General features: G+C 33.2%; 2 long non-coding RNA genes across 2 annotated transcripts; both read right to left on the reverse strand.

The window, feature by feature from the left end:
- Nucleotides 1-6,761, reverse strand: LOC135834557 (uncharacterized). The gene is made up of 3 exons (XR_010556695.1): nt 5,816-6,761; nt 5,664-5,741; nt 1-3,121 (listed from the first exon to the last, which is right to left on the reverse strand). It is a non-coding gene; the product is annotated as an uncharacterized LOC135834557 (long non-coding RNA).
- A 709-nt stretch (nt 6,762-7,470) lies between these two features.
- Nucleotides 7,471-15,052, reverse strand: LOC135834558 (uncharacterized). The gene is made up of 2 exons (XR_010556696.1): nt 14,160-15,052; nt 7,471-11,614 (listed from the first exon to the last, which is right to left on the reverse strand). It is a non-coding gene; the product is annotated as an uncharacterized LOC135834558 (long non-coding RNA).
- Between the last annotated feature and the right edge of the window lie 536 nt (nt 15,053-15,588).

The raw sequence follows: 15,588 nt of genomic DNA on the forward strand, positions 1-15,588 counted from the left end.
AATTATAAAAATGTCTGACAAAAAATTCCATTAAAAAAAGTAGATAACTAAGTAATTTATGTACTTGAATTTAATAATGCACACAAAAATACATAAGTAAATAGGTATAAAAATAATATCACCATGTAAATGCAAAGCGTCTTTAAAAAAATAAATACATACATCATCAATCATCATTTTAATCTTCAAGCCTGGAAAAAAGCTCTCGAATCGCATAATGATTATTTTAGAAAGTTCTGAATTCAAAATTTTCCCTGAGTTAAGTACATTAAATCTTGAAGTTTTTTTTATATTATTAGTTTACAAATTATACCTAAGTACCCAATTATTGGGTAATTTTTTCTAAAAGTATTCTATAGAAAATAACAATAACACACATGTAAATCAAAAACACACAAAAATCAGTAAATAAATACTCAAGTATATACCTAGATACAAAAAAAATGTCACTCTTTAGGTAAATGCAGAGTATCTTGATACAAAAATACCTAAAAGAAGGCTCTTAGGTACATTATGTAGTCATTATTTTTAAAACTCACCATTTAAGAAACTACGATCGAAGCTTGGAAATCTATTTGAATTCAAAAATTCTTTCTAGACACATAAAATCTTGGAATTTTTCATTCATATTTAGAACTATACCAACCTATAGTAATCCTCAAATTCTCAATTCTCATTATTCATGTTATTTAATGTTATTCTATCATTAAGATAATCAATAACCCATCTCCCCCCCCCCGAAATCACAGAATACATCTTTCTGAATTATTATTTTTCTCCATGTACGTATAAATGCATAAACATTAAATTATTACATGACAAAATTGAAAATAAAATATAAGTAATTTAAGAAAGAAAAAAAAAACAGTAAAAAATTGAAATTTGACCTGAAAATGCGAATAAAAATTCTTCAGTTCGTGGTAAAAAATTTGCCCTCGAGTGAAACTCTCGATGACTTGGTCACTGATTTTGAACACGTCTTTTCACGAGAGTATGAGAATCCCTGAGGTCTCCTTTAATAAAAAATTCGGTCGTTAAAACGAAAAATTGAAGCTCATTTGGGGTTTTAATTTTTTCAAAATGGACCAAAAATTTCATAAGTTCGTTATATAATCAACCATGTTTATTATTTCAGAAAATCACATTTTTGATCACAAAAAATACATATTACTTTTAAAGAGACAATTTTGATCAAAGTTTAAATTTTGGTTTCAAAATTGCACAATTTGCTTCCAAGTCCAAAAAATTTCTCAAAGTTTGTAAAATTATAAAATTTTGCCTAATTTTTAGCTTCTTCCTCATAGTAAATATGGCATTTTTATTTAAAATAAAATGTAGTAATAATACAATACCTACATAAAATATGCCCCTGAAATTTGAAACCTTCAAGACTGAAATTATTACACACTGGTCTCTGCTGCACCGTGACTATCCTTCTGAACAGTATTTCCCCATTTACATCCGCACTTGTTCAAAATACAATTAACCATGCTACTTCCATTTAATAAAACAAAAAAAATAATAATACCGTGAATATCAATACTCCACTGTGCGATTATATCCATATTTAGAGATAGACCAACAATAGTGAACGAATTTTTATTCCCATAATACTCTGAAAAAAATTTATACAGTACCCAATGAATACACACAATCAATTGCATTTTTAATACAGTAACCGATCTCGTAACATCAGAATCACGAGGCATATCAATCAGTACGAAGAATATTCCCGCAATAAATACTGTAGGCATAAAGAAAGACAAGTTCGGCTCTAAGATGAATTTCAAAAACCGTAAACTTTCATTAGGTACGTCTGGCACAGCCAAATGACCAGGAATTGAAGGACACTGATTTTCATCGGCTTCTAAGAAGATGAGATACATTATGGGTAAGGATATAGGTAATAAGAGGCCAAAAACGAAAATAAATGACGAATAGTATCTATTTGTATTCCCTTCGGTTACACTTTCGCATCGGTTGCACATGCAGAAAGCTATATGACAAAACAAAATGAGAATTAACGTCGTCCACAAAAAGTGATAAACCCAGAAAATTTTAGCCAGATAGAAGGAAACATACAAGACTGGGAATTTCAGATAGATGTAGGTGAGCAGCACACTCATTATTATCAATACTATCGAGTAAATATATAAAAGTTGGTTTGAGAAAATTTCAAAATACTGTTTATTAAAATTCACGATTAAATAAATTGATAGAAATGCTATAGAAATAAAGACGCGTAAAAGTTTACTCCAATATTCAGCCTCGTAAATTTGTTTACACATATAGAATAGATCTTCATTGGCAGTTTGGACTAAATAATCACCTCCAGTAAGATTTATTTGTGATAAACGAAAGTAATCCATCGATTTATATTCGTGATAGGAACCATCGATGAGGAATTCCATCTCAATACAACTCCTGCCATTTTTCTCTAAATATTGGCACGAACTCAATCTGTTGTATTGACCATATATATAATTTTCCATTAAACAAGGTATCACCCAGAATAACAACTTTATTGGCCATTTCTTTTTTCCTGAGCACTGCATCTTTCTGCCATAATAGGTCATTTCCAGTATCAGCCCGTTACTAATGAAAGTCTGTGTCCATTTGTCAAGGTCATTCACGTCTGATGATTTTATTTTTGATGTATAGTTTTTGCACGGGGTTTCCTTAAATTTAAACGTATCCCAATTACTATACCACTGAATCGACTTCCAATTGGTTTCATTTTCGTTATTACAATACCCACAATATTTATTTGTGAAGGTTATCTTAGTGATGTCGTTTGTTATCGGAATGTATACGTCCGGATCAGAGTTCTCGAAATTTATTAAACGTTCACAACCTGTAATAATATCTTGATTTGTGTAATTCTCAGGACAACTGTCTATCATTTTTGATTGCCATACGTTTAATACAGTTCCAGGATTAGTTTTATCTTCTTGATAAATTGTGATGTTGCAAATCAATTCTGAGCTAGAATTTCCCATTTGGCAATATGCTGCAGGTATGATGAAGCTTGTCAGCCATGTTAGGATAATGAATTTCAACACCCCCATCAATAATCCGGTTTCCTTTGTAGATCTGTCTTCAATACAAATTGGCAAGGAGCCTTCAAAAAAAAAAAACAAACAAACAAACAAAGTTCGAATTTTACTGCTTGCAATTAAATCAGTTCACCCGGTTCACCGAGAAATGAAATATACGAATTTCCGCTAAAAAGTTTCTGATAGCCCAAATTCTCTTTTTTCATGGAGACCTGGAAAACATGGCATAATAAGTAAGTACCTACGTGCAGTTTTTTTGTTCATAATTAAATGCTCCCAGTAGGGAGCTGGACCCATTAAAAACTGAAGCCAACGCAGAAAAAATTCATTCGTGGACAAATTTTTACCTAGTTCTTGTTTTTTTTGTGCTAAAAACGAGAAAATTTCTACAAGGAAAAAATCGGGAAATAGTTAGGACTCCTGAAATGCCCTGAGAATGAGAAAGTAGAGAGGTAATTATTTCCAGAATTTTTGAAAATTGTGAACATATTTTGTATTTTTGTAAAGGGACTGCTGAAGTACTCTCAAAAACACTGATTGGAGTAACTTTCTGAGGGAAGAGGGATGAGGTGGAGGTGTCTTCAAGGTATTATCGGGATCACTATTCAAAAAGTTTGAACGCTCATTTTACAAAGAAAACATCTTACATCTCAAGAGTATTTTTTAAAACGCTCACTCATCCATCAGTTTTTGATTATTGATTTTTCAAAATTTTGTCCCCTTTTTTGGAGCACATAGGGACATTTTGGTGTGAGACCCAAAAAATAAGTTTATATTTGTGCTTGCGGCGACCTCAAAAACATTCCATTTGATATATATCACTCGACTTTTTGATGATTTTTTGAAATTTTAGCCCCCTTGTTGGAGCACAAAGGGACATGGGGGGGTGCGATCCACAAAATAAGTTCATATTCGTACTTGGCGACCTCGAAAACATACCATTCGATGTATCACTCGACATTTTCACGATTTTTCAAAATTTTAACCTCCTTTTTGAGGCACAGAGGGGTTTTGAGGAGTTGGACCCAAAAAATAAGTTGGTATTCGTATTCAGTGACCTCTAAAACATACCTACTAGTCGATATATCGGATGCCCAGATTCGTTTATCAAATATATGATTCAGCTGTGCGTTACTTGAAAAATCAAGCACCCCCCCCCCCCCTAACAACCCCCGTGGAGGTTTGAAGATCAATCAATGAAGGTGTGATTATTAGTTGGGTGAGTAGACTTTGTAAAAAAATTTGAGCGAAAACGAATGATATAAAGTGGTAACTTTGATCGATTTATTGGACTGACCTTTTTTGAAACACCTACTCTTTCCACCCCTTTTTTCAGACAACCCTGTCGAGGGTTGGGTATCGAGCGTAGTATCAAATTGCCGAGAATTTGAAGGGGAACATTTTTAGTCATGGTAGTTTTTCTCATAAACCTAATATTTTCGGAGTAAATCGCAAAAAACGTGAATCGGAACTGGTTTTAGCCCTCTAAAAAAATTAGCTCCAGGGGTAGGAGGTTCGTTTTTTTTTTTTTTTTTTGTAGTTCAGGGGGTTCATCTAAACACATTCCAGAAGAAAAAATTGATGTGCCAATTTTTCCTGCGTATCTTGAAAATTAAAGGGGACAAAACAAGTTTTCAAAATCTAAGAACCAAAATCCAATTATGACCATTTGGAGAAGGGGGAGTCGACAGTACTTCAAAAAATAAAAAAAATTATCTATCATGACTTTTTGCCTTTGAAGAGGCTACAAATGATTTTTAATTTCAAAAAATCGCGATGAAAAAAATAAATATGGAAATTGAATACTTACTACGTCAAAAAATAAATAAATTTTGTTTCGGTCATTTTTTTTCTTATTCTAAAATTTAAAAGAATTTGAAGCTTGAAAATTAAAAAATTTAATGAAATTTTTAGCAAATCAAAAATTGATGAGTTTCAAAAACTGTTCAAATTTTAAAATAAGAAAAAAAATGATCATAACAAAATTTGTTTAGTCTTTGAAGTAGCATTCATTTTCGCACTCATTTTTTTCATCACGATTTTTTGAAAATGAAAATCATTCGTAGCCCCTTTTAATTTGAAAGTTAGGAAAAAAGTCATAATAGGTAATTTTGTTCATTTTTCAAAGTAAGTACTAGGTATACAGTTATACACAGACACACTCCAATGATCTAAATTGGATTTTGGTTCTTCTATTTTGAAAACGTATTTTCCCCCTTCAATTTTCAAGATAAGCAACTTATTCATCTTAGTTTTTTTTACTCGTAACCAGTTTATCCAAATCTGAAGTTTGTAAGTACTAGTCCCCGAATACCATGTACATTGTCCAAGTATTTTTTTTTTTTTGCTATGAATCAGAATGATTTTCAGATTCAAAAAAACATTATAATTTTTCCAAAATTCCTTCTCGGGGCCTCATCATGGAACCAGGATTTTTTTGAGCAATTTACTTTACCACGATACTTAGTTTATAACAATAATAAAAAAAAAGGTCAACGCAGCAACAAAAAATGTTTAGAAATAAATTAAATGCTGAGCTACACTCGAATGATCGTAAGTAATATCCTTACAAAAAGCGTTCAAAAAGATAGGTACATAGGTACTCACGTATAAGTATAACATTCCATCAACAGAATAGGCAGATGAAGCTTGAGATAAGTATGGATTTCTGAACAGAAACAAGAGCTACACTCCGAATGATCGTAAATAATACATATTACGTACAAAACGTTCAAAAAGATGTGTAGATAGGTACTCACTCATTACGAGTATAACATTCCATCAACAGAATAGGCAGGTTTTCTCTGTCACAGTTGAAAAATTTAGAAACAAGAAGCAAATTAACATTTTAAATTATTTCATTTCATACACATTGGAAATAAATTGAACTGATTCTTTTCTGTGATGAAGATAAAACGACTTCATGTTGCTCTTATATGTACGACCGAGTACAGCCGAATTTCATATAAACACAGTTTTGTTACGTATAAAGCATGATATGGGCAGTAGTAGTTCGATATTTGGCGTCGACAGGTCGCCAATGTTAGGGGTTCAGGGTTGTTAATCGCAGCTGCCTTCAAGGTTGTAACTAGTTAATGGTGTTATTATAGATTTTTTTTTGGCCTCTGTACAATGTTTAGAACGAACAAAATTGTTTTCAGACAAACGATTGGCTAATTTTTCGTAGACCCAGCTCACGTAATTTTTACTACGAGTAGGTATGTACTTGCCTATCTATTTTTTTTCAAGTTCAATGTCAGTTCATTGACCGTAAGTACGTATTGATTTCAGTATAAAATTTGACCTACCCCAATAGATTTGGTATTCAAAGTCGGAAGTCCACTTCGATCAAGTTCAAAGTATGAATGGATGCAAATGTTATTTTTCAGTTTTTGAAAATCTGATAAGCATACCTAATTTTTAAATGTCAAAAATTGATCATTTTTTCAATGTTCAAAAGTTTTACATAGGTACCTAATATTAAGAATTCATCGAAACTTTTTCTAACGAGAAGCCTTTCAGACTTACAATTTTCGATTTGAACAAAACTCGGAAGGATTGAAAGAGCATGCCTATACACAATATACCATAATCATAAATGCTGGAGTTCATTTCGCCAACGAGAATTCATTCTTGTGGACGACATTTGAAGCGAAGTACAAAATAGGATACACTTTGAATACGCGATTTTTTAAACAAATTTTTTGGCTATTTCAGAAATACATTTTCTGTGGGAAAATAATCTGGCAACATTTTGAGCCAATGTGAACACAAAATTTTGTTGAGCAAACTTTTCATTTTAAAAAAATGTATTCTTCGTGTAAACTTACCACTTTATGGGCAAATGTATCACCAATTGACGATTGCTTGGGTAAATTTGTCAGCAATTGGCGATGTTTTCGTCAATTGGATTCTGATAATTTCATATAAGTAGGTAGTAGGTACAAATAAATTCCTAGAATTAAAAAAATAAAAATTTAATTGAAGAGTTAGGTAAGGCTTATAGAGTGATAAAAAACAATAAAATCTACCACAGGTATATAATAGTTCATTTGAAAGGAAATTCAATTCTGAACAATTGAAGACTGGTTTTCCAGACAGCAATAAGTCAAAAATTATGACTTTGAGATAAGTAAATGATGTTTTTAGTGCCCTTTTGAAGCCATGTGAAGCACTTGGAGTACACAACTTATCCTGCATGTTGCATTGGATCTACCTCAATAAGTAGGTGTTGGTTTCACTTGTGTAACTCGAGTTTGCAGCGCTTCTGCGGCAGAAAAAGTAAACTGATTTATCTCTTTTTGGAAAAACTATTTTTCATGTTTTCATTTACATATATGATAGAACCGGTGTTGCAAATTGATGTAAGTCAACTCTAATTCACAATACAAAAGTACATGACCAAAAAAAACAATTATCAAAAATTTTACCTGTATTTTTAACAAAAATTAAGTATTACAATACTATTGATTGAAAAAAAAGATCATCATCATCATTGAACTTTGATCCGGTGAGCTGTTCAGCCCATCTGGTCAAGAATTCGGTGCTATAACCGAACTTTGGGAAAGTCAGCTTGACGGCTCAAAGGGCAGCCCCCTCATCAAGCTATACTTCCTTTGGCTAGAAACCCATACAAGCGAAAAAATAATAATTTCTCGAGACAACAAAAATAAGAAGAAAAAGTTTTTGAATAAAAAAAATTCTTACCACTATTTCAGCAATAAAATTACCAAAAAAATTTTGATTACAAAAAATTTTTTACCTCCATTTTGGTGATGAAAATTAAAATAAAATTGACAAAAATTGAGCATTACAGTAGGTACTATTAATTGAAAAAAAAAGATTTTTGATTAAGTAAAACAAAAAATTTTACCACTATTTTGGCAACAAAATTACCATGACAAAAAATTGTTGATCAAAAAAAAATGTTTCACTTTCATTTTGGCAATAAAATTGAAAAAAAATCAAACATTACAGTAGGTACCTACTGGAGCTGAAAACGGTTATGCTACCCGCTAACTGGTATCTGGTTAAAATACCGGCTAAACCCGCTAGTGGTTGTATCGGGTTGATTCGGATATAGATAGTAGCGTATAGCGAGTATAACCCGAATGTTTTCGCACTTGGTCTGCGCACGCACCCCAAAATTTGATAATGTGTAAGTGGGAGGAGTTACGCTTCGACACCTGTCGTTCGTATGTGTGATTGGCGTTTGACATGATTGATGACAATGATGATGTCATGCCAGTACACCGGCTACGCATTCAATGCGCTACTAGTTATATCGTGAACTGGTGCGACATTTTTTCAACTAGCTACCTGCTACTAGTGAGTAGCGAGAATTTATGATACGGATACGACAGTTACCCGCTGTCAGCGAGTACCGTTTTCAGCTCTAGTACCTACTATTGATTGAAAAAAATGATTTTTGATTGAAACAGAAAATCTTACCACTATTTAAAATTTCAATCAAAAAAAATTTTTCCTCCATTTTAGCAATAAAATTGACAAAATAATCAAGTATTACAGTAGTACCGATTTAAAAACAATGTTTACTTACCACCATTTTGGCAATAAAATTCCCAAAAAAATTTTGATTAAAAAAATTTTTTACCTCCATTTTGACAATAAAATTGACAAAAATTGAGCATTACAGTAGGTACTATTGATTGAAAAAAAGATTTTCGATCAAGTAAAACAAAAAATTTTACCACTATTTCGACAACAAAATTACCTGCCAAAAAAAATTTCACCTCTATTTTAGCACTAAAATTAACAAAATGATCAAGTACTACAGTACTATGGATTTAGAAAAAGAAAATTTTCAATTGAAAAAAATTTTTTACCTCTATTTTGGAGATAAAATTTACAAAAATTAAGTATTATCTACAGCACTATCATTTTAAAAAAATTTACCTCCATTTTGACAATAAAAATGAAAATAAAGTATTACAGTAATAATATCTATTAAAAAAAAACATTGTTCACAGCTCTACTTTCGCTATAAAATTAATGAAAACAGAGTAATCATGACTTATTGCATCTTGGAAAAACAATTGCAATCTGCAAACTTACAGAAAAGCTGTATTGCGCGTAAATAAATAGGTATTTTGGGTAGGTAAGGCATTATAAATAGGTGAGATACAACCTACAGGGTGTCCAGAACTATCGTGAACCCCTAAAAAAGTTTTCTGCCAAATGTTTTGGTTCATCACAGTGAATGATAATAATGATAGCGCATGATTGGTTGTTAGACTGAGGTGATAACATTCCACCAATCATACACGCATCCATTTCGCATTGCCAACCTATATTTTTAATAAAAAAAAAAAACTTTCTTCGGGGTTCACGATATTTCTTGGCACCCTGTATAGAACACAATGGCGTGAAAAACTTGATTTTCAAAAAAAAATGATTTATTCCCTTTTGGAAAACCACTCTTCAATTATGCCAATTACAAATTTTTCATTATTGCCAATATTTTTCATCTAAACTGCAAAAATGGTAAATGTTGACTATTTGAGTTATTGAACTTTTTGAGGCGCAAAGATGGCTCCAAACTCAATTTTGCAAATAACAAAAAGGATACAAAAATTTTTGTTTGAAAAATTTTTACGTGTAAAAGTATAAAATTTTGTCTACTTTTCATCCTCACACTCACAGGTATTGCATTTTTATTTCAAATAAAATATAGTACCTAACGAAGCAATACCTACGTAAAATATTCTTCTGACAATATTAAAACGTTTCAAAACTGATATCGTACAGTTGTCTCTGTCGCACCATAACTGTTCTGTTGAATAGTATTTCCTCGTCTATATCCAAACTTGTTCAAAATGCCATTAATGCTATTTTCATTTATTAAAACGAAAAATACAAGCACACCATGAATATCAATGCTCAACTGTGCTATCGTATCCATATCTATGGATAGGCCAATAACAGTGTACGAATTCTCATTCCCATAATACCCCAAACAAAGTTTGTACAGTACCCAATGAATACCCATAATCAATTCCATTTTTAATAAAGTAACAGGAGAATTCATCGTGTTCCTTGCATCAGAGTCACGAGACACATCAACCAGTATGCAAAATATTCCCACCACAAATACTGTAGGCATTAAGAAAGCCAAGTTTGGGTCCAAGATGAATTCAAAAAACCATAAAATTTGACTACGATCGTCCGGCACAGCCAAATGACTGGGAATTGAGGGACACTGATTTTCATTGGTTTCTAAGTACCTGAGATACATTATGGGTAAGAAAAAAGGTAATAAGAGGCCAAAAACGAAAATAAACACTGAATAGTATCCATTTGTATTCCCTTCAGCTATACTTTCGCATCGGTTGCACATGCATAAAGCTGTATTACAAAATACAATAAAAATTATGATCGTCCAGGACGAGTGATAACCCCAAAAAATTTTAGCAACGTTGAAGGAAACGTCTGAGACTGGGAATTGTAAATAGATGTAGGTAAACAGAACACACATTACTATCAATCCTATCGAATAAATATACAAAAGTTGGTTTGAGAAAATCTCAAAATATTGCTTTTCGAAATTCACGAATAAATAAATAAATAGAGATACTATGGAAATACCGATGCGAACAAGTTTACCCCAATATGCAGCGTGGTAAATTTGTCTACACATATAAAATACATCATCTTTCTGAGTTTCGACGATATAGTCACCTCCAGTAAGATTTATTTCTGATAAGTGACGATAAAACTTGTTCTTTTCACGATATTGAAAAGAGTATCCATCGATGAGGAACTCCATGTGAGTACAACTTCGACCATTTTTCTCATAATATTGGCACGAAATCAATCTGTCGTATTGACCATACAAATAATTTTCCACTAAACATGGAATCACAACCTTTATCAAGTTAATTGACCAGTTTTGTTTTCCAGAGCACTGCAATTTTCTGAGATAAGAAGTGGCTTCCAATATCATCCCGTCACTGAGGAAAGTCTCAGTCCATTTGTCAAGGTCATTAACTTCTGATGCTTTTATTTTTGATGTGTATTTACTGCATGGGTCTTTCAAAAATCTAAACGTTGTCCAAGAATTCCAGTAACTCCACTTCCAATTCGTTTCATTGTCGTTGTTACAATACCCGCAATATTTATTTGTGTAAGTTATGTTAGTAATGTTGTTTGTTATCGGAATAAATAAATCCGGATCAGCGCTCTTTAAATTGTTCAAACGCTCGCAACTTGTAATAATGTCTTCTTCTGTGTAATTTTCGAGGCACGTGTCTATCATTTGTGATTGCCACACGTCTATTACAGCTCCAGGATAAGTGCCATCCTCTTTGAAGATGGTGATGTTGCAAATCAAATCTGAGCTAGAGTTTCCCATTTGACAATATGCTGCAGGTATGAAGCTGGTGAGCCATGTTAAAATAATAAATTTGAAGATCTCCATTAGTAATCCTTTTTCTTTGTAGATCAGTCTTCAATGCGAAAATCAAGGGGGAAATTGGTACGTGTCACAAACAGTAATGCAGGTTCGATATTCGTGCATTCCAGCTCAATTGGCAAGGAGCCTTCAGAAAAACAAAATAAAAAAAATTGAAACGTCAACTTGATTTGTCAGACTTTGAGTACCGTATTGGCTCTTAAATTTTTAAAGTTCGAAGCTTAGATTTAGCTCATATTTTTTCTTTGCAATATCTACCAAGTCAATATGTAAGAAACCCATAATCAGTTTAGTCACAGCCACTCATGGGGGTGGGGAGGACTTCTATTATTTTCACATTGTCTCGAGGTACCTACTCAACTTCAGCAGCGCATGCCTCCAAAGCTGTGATACTGATACTATGATCAAAATTGATTTCATAGTTCAAAGGGGCATTGCATTCTGAACTATTTGAGTATTGAAATTTTCAAAAGTTGAACGTTGAACTTTCAAATTGCAAGTTCAAATTTCAAAATTGCGCTGTACGTGAGAGCTACATACCATTTAAAATTCTGAAAAAAATTCCATAGATGTACCTTTTGATGTTTTTTCGAAATATTTAATTTTCGAGATAAGATCTTTTGATAGAGGGGAGCACCCCCCTTCATTTTGGGCAAATTTTTCAAAAAAAATGTGGGGCATGTGATATATCGAATGGTATGTTTTTGGTGACGCTGAAGACGAATATGATGTCAGATTTTTGGTTGGACCTCATTCTCGGCCCCCAGCACCTCCTCAAAGGGGGTTATAAAGTCAAAAAAAAATGGTTTCATTCGTGTGACACATGAAATATAATAGTCGGGGGGCCAGCATAAGGATCACTTGCACCTCTCTGCCGATCTTCCAGGACCACTTTTTTCTGAAAGGGGGAGTTCTAAGGAACATTTCTAGCCCTTGTCCTCAAAAAAAAATGACCCCTACTTACAAAATGGCGGCCATTTTGATTGACAAGGTCAGCCGAAATCGCAGATTTTTCGTTCCAACAAAGGACTTTAACGAAATTTTTTAAACCGTACAAACGTAGATCGAAAGACCAGGCAAAAATTCATCACCTGTGAAAATTTCAAGTGCTAAAGTGCCTTTTTTGATTTTTGGAGAATTTTAAAAAATCAAAATTTTACCAAATTGACCAAGAAAGCTGAAATTTGGGATATATACCCTATCTTCGACCTGTCAAATCGAGTGGAAACTGTTTCAAACCGTTTTGAAACAGTTCTGGAACCTCCAGCAGATTTTTGAAACTCGAAATTCTCACAAAATTCCATCACATATGGAGTTGAAAAGCCAAAATGAATTCTTCAAACTAACTTCAATGCGCTGCAAAGTCGACTGCAAGTATTCCAAGTTGTTTTGGAGCCTCCAGCAATTTTTTGGAAATTATTGGAGCCTCCAGTAAATTTTTTAAACTTGAAATTTCCCCAATAATTATGCACTCCAATTTTAACACCCTCTGAAAACGACTTCAGGTGTGTTCAAGTAATTTTGGAGCCTCTAGTGACTTTTTGAAAGGTTTCATGGCGTTTTTAGGAGAACTGAAATTCCCAAAAAGTAGCTGGAAGCTTCAAACCCGCTTGAAACCATCGTGCATTCGACTCCATATTATTATATTGAAATTAGTTTGTAGAGTAAATTTCGGATTGCTAACCCTATTTGATTAAATTTTGGGGAAATTTCATGTTTCAAAAATCTACTGGGGCTAGGCTCTAGTAATTTTCAAAAAATCGCTGGAGGCTCCAAAACGACTTGAAATTTACCTGCAGTCGACTTCATAGCGTATTGAAATTAGTTTGCAGAATTAATTTCGGCTTTCCAACTCCATTTGATGACATTTTGTGAGAATTTCCAGTTTCAAAAATCTGCTGGAGGCTCCAGAACTGGTCAAAACGGGTTGAAACAGTTTTCAATCGATTAGCCAGGTCGAAAATGGGGTACATCCCAAATTTAAGCTTTCTAGGTCAATTTGGTAAACTTTTGATTTTTTCTCACATTTTGGCCAAAATTTGATTTTTGAAAATTCACCAAAAATCGAAAAAGGCACTTTGGCACTTGAAATTTTAACAGGTGATGAATTTTTGCCTGGTCTTTCGATCTACCTTTGTACGGTTTAAAACATTTTATGCTAGTCCTATGTTGGAAAGCAAAATCTGCGATTTCGGCTGACTTTGTCAATCAAAGTGCCCGCCATTTTGTAAGTTTGGCCACTTTTTTTTGGGACAAGGGATAGAAATGTTCCTTAGGACTCCCCCTTCAAGAAAAGAGTTGTCCCGGTGGATCGGCAGGGGGTTGCAAGTGATCCTTATGCGGGCTCCCCCATAATTGGTAAAAGTTCAGCAAATAGATAATGATTTTTATATACGTGGTCAAGTAAAAAATCTGACGTCATATTCGTGCTCAGTGTCACCGAGAACATTCTACATATTTCATGGGTCGCATGAATAGAAATTTTTTTTTAAACTTTTAGCCCTTTTGGGAGGTGCTGGTGGCTGTGGATGGGGCCAATCAAAAATCTGACGTCATATTCGTGTTCAACGTCATCAAAAACATACAATTCGATATATCACGTGATAATAATAAGCGACTTTCACGTCATTACAAAGCGTTCAAAAAGATAGGTAGGTAGGTAGATTACTCACGTATAAGTAGGTATAACATTCCATCAATTCCTCTCGATATCCATCCCATATACAGAATATGCAGTTTCCCTCTGTCACAGTTGGAAAATGTTACGAACAAGAAACAAATTCACATTTCAAATTATTTCATTTCATAGGTACCTACGTTGAAATTGGCAGAATAAAAAATTGAACTCATTCTTTTCTGCGATGAAGATAAAACGAAATTATGATAAAAATTCCATCAAACGAGACTTTTCACGTTGTTCTTATATATAGCCGAAATTCATAAAAACAGAATTTCGTTGCATACGATAGTCGATATGGTCTGTAGAAGTTCGATGTTTGGCGTCGACCAGTCGCCGATGTTAGGGGTTGTTTTTCGCAGCTGATTTCAAGGTTGCATAGGCTAACTTAAACGGCGTTATTATGGATTTTTTTTGCCTTTGTGCTGTGTTTAAACCGAACAGAATTTTTTTCAGACAAACGATTTGATCATTTTTCGTAGACCCAGCTCACGTAATTTGTATACGTGCTTAACTATTTTTTCAAGTTATTCAAGCATGCCCTGCACTACAACTAACTATCGTAACTATAATTTCAATTCCTGACGTTCATTTTTAAATTTTTGACAAATTTTTGAAAATTCAAAAAAATTTTAAAATGTTGTTTCAAGAGTGATTTGAAAACATTTTTTGAAATATAAATTTTTTTCAACAAATACGTGAACCAAACCAATGTGCAAAATTTCTTCGAACCAACCACTCCCCTTCGTCGCATCAACAAATTATTTAATAAGTACTAGTTGTGGCACGATTTGGAGCCTCCGGTAACTTTTTACAGTTTTTCCAGCATTTTTAAACCGCTGAAGTGTTCAAACACGACCTTCAACTCCTCTTGATAACTTTGTTCTGTGTTTATTGTATACACCCTCTCGGCCTCTCGAGCATTTCAGATAAACACCGCAAAATTCCTACAGTATGAGTTCAAAAGTGAATTTTTGGTAAATTTGGTCGTCGTCGTCGTTTCTTTGTAAGCGGTAATCAAATATATTCAAAGAATGGTATTATGACGAGCGGGCGTTTCGAATTTCAATAAGATATCGTCTGACTATGGTTCACGCTATCACTTGACTGGAGAAAGATCACAATTTCACAATTTTTGGTGCAATTCAGCGAGTTTTCAAATTTTGTCAAGAGTTTCAAATCGTTGTGGAAAAGCCAAAAATGAACTTCTGCATGTTAGTAATAAAATCAAACAAAATATTGTACATAAAATATGTACTTTATTATTGGGAATTATGCAGAATAATTGTTTCCAAGTTTTCACTACCTACTCAGTTCTCATTGCCTAATAAACAGTTCAATATGTACCCTACATAAATATTATTTTTTTCTCTAGTTTTCAAGTCAGTTCAGCACAGACCAGAGTCTCACAGATTAGCTCATTA

Source organism: Planococcus citri, chromosome 2, assembly GCF_950023065.1.
Source record: "Planococcus citri chromosome 2, ihPlaCitr1.1, whole genome shotgun sequence".
Lineage (NCBI taxonomy): Eukaryota > Metazoa > Arthropoda > Insecta > Hemiptera > Pseudococcidae > Planococcus > Planococcus citri.